At 45.4% G+C, this 5,328-nt stretch overlaps 1 pseudogene; it reads right to left on the bottom strand.

Annotated features, from left to right (window-relative positions):
- Positions 1-608: 608 nt before the first annotated feature.
- Positions 609-1,001, bottom strand: LOC103301357 (ATP synthase F(0) complex subunit C1, mitochondrial-like; annotated as a pseudogene).
- Positions 1,002-5,328: the final 4,327 nt, after the last annotated feature.

Below are 5,328 nucleotides of genomic sequence, written 5' to 3'. Positions count from 1 at the left end.
ATCAATGATGAGAGAGAATAATTGATTGGTTGCCTCCTGCATGCCCCCCACTGGAGATTGAGCCCACAACGCAGGCATATGCCCTGATCAGGAATGGAACCAGCGACCGCTTGGTTCATGGGTCGTCACTCAATCACTGAGCCACACCAGCTGGGCTCATTGGTTGCTTCTTCTTCTTTTTTTTTAAACTATATTTTATTGATTTTTTACAGAGAAGGGAGAGGGATAGAGAGTTAGAAACATTGTTGAGAGAGAAACATCAATCAGCTGCCTCCTGCACACCCCCCACCGGGGATGTGCCCGCAACCAACCTACATGCCCTTGACCGGAATTGAACCTGGGACCCTTCAGTCCGCAGGCCGACGCTCTATCCACCGAGCCAAACCGGTCAGGGCTCATTGGTTGCTTCTTGTATGTGCCCTAACCAGGGATCGAACCTGCAGCCTTGGTGTATCAGGACAACTGTCTAACCAACTGAGCTACCGGGCCAGGGCCTCTTTCTTTTTTTAGAGAAATGTTGTGTTTAATGGCAAAGCTTAGCACATACCAGCACTAGGCACGGCCTGGAGTCGAAGCAGCAGGGATGGGTAGGTGATCCCCACAGAGCCTCACATGACGAAGAAGAGGAAAGTGACCATCAAACAGAAGAGCCCCATGGTCTCAGACAGGGAAAATTCCAGAATGGCATAGGAGAAGAGCTGCTGCTTGAAAGACGGGTTCTTGGCATAGCCAATGATCAATTCCAGCCCCTGAAGCAACCACACCCACTATAGCAACCCAGCACCCATAAACTTGGCCGCTGTGTCCATGTCCCAGAAGACAACACTGGTCTGGAACTCTGGTCTGGGTCTGGCCACCCGGAGTGGGGAGCTGCTGTAGGAAGGCTGTTCAGATGGGACCTCTGGCCTACTCAGGAAGGAGGCAGACACAGGCCTGATTAGACCCCTGGTACAACCGTGGATCAGAGCCAGGGGAATGAGTAGGGCCCCTCTAATTTGCATTTTTTCAGTCTCTCCGCTTTAGTTCTAGGTTTCCAGCTCTTGGGTATCTTCAAAGTGATAGAAACTTTCTTTGTCTTGCCCGGCCGACATAGCTCAGGGGTTGAGTATGGACCTATGAACCAGAAGTCATGGTTCGATTCCTGGTCAGGACACATGCCCAGGTTGAGTTGTGGGCTCTATACCCAGTATGGGGCGTGCAGGAGGCAGCCAATCAATGATTCCCTCTCATCATTGATGTTTCTACCTCTCTCCCTCTCCCTCCTTTTCTGAAATCAATTAAAAAATATTTTTTAAAATATATTTTATTGATTTTTTACAGAGAGGAAGAGAGAGGGATAGAGAGTTAGAAACATTGATCAGCTGCTTCCTGCACACTCCCCTACTGGGTATGTGCCCGCAACCAAGGTACATGCCCTCGACCGGAATCGAACCTGGGACCTTTCAGTCCGCAGGCCGACGCTCTATCCACTGAGCCAAACCGGTTTCGGCTAAAAAAATATTTTTTTAAAAGGAAGTTTCTCCCTGGCTGGTTTGGCTCAGTGGATAGAGTGTTGGCCTGCCAACGGAAGGGTTCCAGGTTTGATTTCAATCAGGGGCACATGCCTGGGTTGTGGGCTCGATCCCCAGTAGGGGGCATGCAGGAGGCAGCCGATCAATGATTCTCTCTCATCATTGACATTTCTATCTCTCTCTCCCTCTCCCTTCCTCTGTGAAATCAATAAAAATATATTTAAGCCAAAACCGGTTTGGCTCAGTGGATAGAGTGTCGGCCTGCAGACTCAAGGGTCCCAGGTTCGATTCCGGTCAAGGGCATGTACCTTGGTTGCGGGCACATCCCCAGTAGGGGGTGTGCAAAAGGCAGCTGATCGATGTTTCTCTCTCATCATCGATGTTTCTAACTCTCTATCCCTCTCTCTTCCTATGTGTAAAAAATCAATAGAATATATTTAAATATATATATATATTTAAGAAAAGTAAATAAATAAAATCACTAAAAATATTGAAAAAAAGAAAGTTTTTTTGTCCAGCAACAACTGGAAGAAAACTTTGGGGGAACAATGTGCATAGATGTTTGACTGCTCATCTAGTTTTATTACTTTCATAAAGAAAGAAGGTCTGCACATCACTGTGAGTCTGCCTTGATGTCAAAGTCTCCTTTAATAATTATTCTGGCTCATCAAGTTGCTGGAAGGCCATGTTCAAAAGATCTGGCATTACAAATGCAGAACTTTATTAAAGTCTGGGAGGCAGGAGGGGGATACGGTTATGGGTGATCTGAGCTTGATGTCCCAAACCCAGTGTTCTCACAGTTACAGATGCAACACAAAGTATGAGTCTCTCGGGGTGTCCCAGGAGATTTTATCAGGCTGGTAAGGACAGTTTGGAAAGCTCCTCCTTTAAAGAATAGATAACAATTTAAAAAATATTTTTTTATTGATTTCAGAAAGGAAGGGAGAGGGAGAGAGAGATAGAAACATCAATGATGAGAGAGAATCATTGATTGGCTACCTCCTGCATGCCCCACACTGGGGGATTGAGCCCACAACCTGGGTATGTGCCCTGACCGTGACCTCCTGGTTCATAGGTCGATGCTCAATCTCTGAGCCACACCAGCCAGGCAAGAATAGATTTTTTTTTTCAAGGCTTCACATCTCTGTGAGGGTTAATCTTTGAATAAAGCCCTCATCTGAAGCCCTGGTTTCCAGAGATGGAATGAATGCCTGAGGACATAGACATTATTGTGGATGAGACCCAGCAGCTGGGAATTTCAGGAACTATTCAGCTCTGGTTTCTCCCCGGCAAGGTAATGAAACACTCTTATGGGATTTCCAGCCAGGGTCATATTTGGTATGGAGCAGATTCCATAATGGAGAAAGCAAAAATTTGAGTGAGCTTTGCTTGTCCACACTATTCTCACAAGTGGTGGTTCCAGCCTGCCCAACATTTTGACCAAATGACTCAGTCTTCAAGGCTCCAGAAATTTTCCAACAGCAAATAGCCCGAGGTGTTATGTCTGCTCACACTTTGGTTTACAACAGGCTTATCACATATCACATAGTAATTTATTAGAGTCTGCCCATAGAAAGCAAAACTTGAATCCCTAAGACTTCATTCATTCGTATTCAGAATGCTTTTTGAGGGTGTCCCTTCAAAATCATTTTTTTTCTTTTTAAAATATATTTTATTGATTTTTTACAGAAAGGAAGGGCGACGGATAGAGAGTTAGAACATGGATGACTTGAGCATCCGATCGATGTTTCTCTGACTCTGGATCTCAGAGGGAAGGTAGGGGAGGGGGAGGGTAAGGGGGAGAGATCAACCAAGAGACTTTTATGCATGCATATAAGCATAGCCAATGGACGCAGACAACAGAAGGTGAGAGTGAGGGCAGGATTGGGAGGGGGGGCAATGGGGGGATAACCACACATTTGTAATACCTTAATCAATAATAATAAAAAAGAAACATTGATGAGAGAGAAACATCTATCAGCTGCCTCCTGCACACTCCCTACTGGGGATGTGCCCGAAACCAAGGTACATGCCCCTGACCGGAATTGAACCTGGGACCTTTCAGTCCGCAGGCCGATGCTCTATCCACTGAGCCAAACCAGTTAGGGCCAAAATCATTCTTATAAGGTTGGCTCAACCTCATCTCCTCACTTATAACTGTGGGTTTTGATCAGGATTCTTTGGTTTCAAGTAACAGAAAGCAGTTGGGGGAGAACTCACAGGATCGAAAGGAAGGCTGGATGGACAGAAGTCCCTCAGCTCCCAAGGGAACTTAATAATAGCAGAAAATGATTAACAGGTTCTCCCAGATACTACTTCTGGAATGAATAAATGAATATCAATCATTATTTCCATCTTTGCATTACTGGATACAAATCACTGACATCCCAATTAAAAAAACAAAAGGATAGGATATAAACAGACCTTTCACAGAAAAGAAAATACAGTGGAGGAATGAGTGTTAGACTGTGAGAGACCCTAGATGAACAGAGGTGGCCCTGCCCACAGTGGGGCACATACACTATCAGGCTGACTCTTCCCTAGGGCAGGACCCAGGTCCCACTTTCGTCTTCAGGGGTCCCCATCAAATGATTTGCATAAATTAGCTCCTTTAACCCTCACAACAACCCTGTAAAATAGGTTTGATCATGCCCCATTTGTAAAAAGCAAACAAAACACCACACAACACAAAACTGAGGCTCAGAGAGGGGAGGTGGCTAGCTAGGAGTTGGCAGAGCTGAGGCTGCATGCTGGTGTTTTTTGTTTTGTTTTTAATTATATTTTATTAATTTTTTACAGAGAGGAAGGGAGAAGGATAGTTAGAAACATCATGAGAGAGAAGCATCGATCAGCTGCCTCCTGCACACCTCCTACTGGGGATGTGCCCACAACCAAGGTACATGCCCTTGACCGGAATCGAACCTGGGACCCTTCAGTCCGAAGGCCGACGCTCTATTCACTGAGCCAAACCGGTTAGGGCTGCATGCTGGTGTTATGCCGTGTAATCCCCTTCCCTGGAGTATGGGCAGGGCTTGTGACTTGCTTTTAACTATCTGAATATGCTGTGAGCTGCCTATGGAGAGGGCCACATGGCAGGGAACTTGAGGCAAACCCTAGGATCAGAGAGCCTCATTTCCACAATCACAAAGAACTAAATTCTGCCAACAACCACATGAGCTTGGAAGAGAGTAAGAAATAATAGATGGCCCTGACTGGTTTGACTTAAGGGTCCCAGGTTCGATTCTGGTCAAAGGCATGTACCTTGGTTGCGGGCACATCCCCAGTAGGGGGTGTGCAGGAGGCAGCTGATCAATGTTTCTCTCATTGATGTTTCTAACTCTCTATCCCTCTCCCTTCCTCTCTGCAAAAAAAATCAATAATATATATATATATTTTTTAAAAAAAGAAATAATAGATGGCCTCATATGAGACTGCAGCCCTGGCCAACATCCCCACCTCAGCCTGTGAGACCCTGAACAGAGAAGTTAGCTAAGCTGTGCTTGGACTTTCTCATACATGGAAACTGTCAGATAATAAACATTGTTGTTTTAAGTTGCTAAGTTTGCTATGTAGCAATAGAAAACTAACATACCCAATTTAGATACCATTATTCATCATTCTCATTATTCCCTTGGAAACATCCTTACTATTCTAGCCCTTGTGGCCGACAGGACCTAAAGTGACCCCCATCTCTATACTGGCCTGGCCAAGAACAACCCAGACTAGTCACAATGCCCCACCTACTCCGCATAAGTATCAGAGCAGCTGAATGTTATTAGAGAAAACCAAAAACCACACAAGTCAATTGATTTCACTC

Source organism: Eptesicus fuscus, chromosome 1, assembly GCF_027574615.1.
Source record: "Eptesicus fuscus isolate TK198812 chromosome 1, DD_ASM_mEF_20220401, whole genome shotgun sequence".
Classification (NCBI taxonomy): domain Eukaryota; kingdom Metazoa; phylum Chordata; class Mammalia; order Chiroptera; family Vespertilionidae; genus Eptesicus; species Eptesicus fuscus.
The sequence above is the reverse complement of the archived record's forward strand: the minus strand, read 5'-3'. Positions and strand labels throughout refer to the sequence as shown.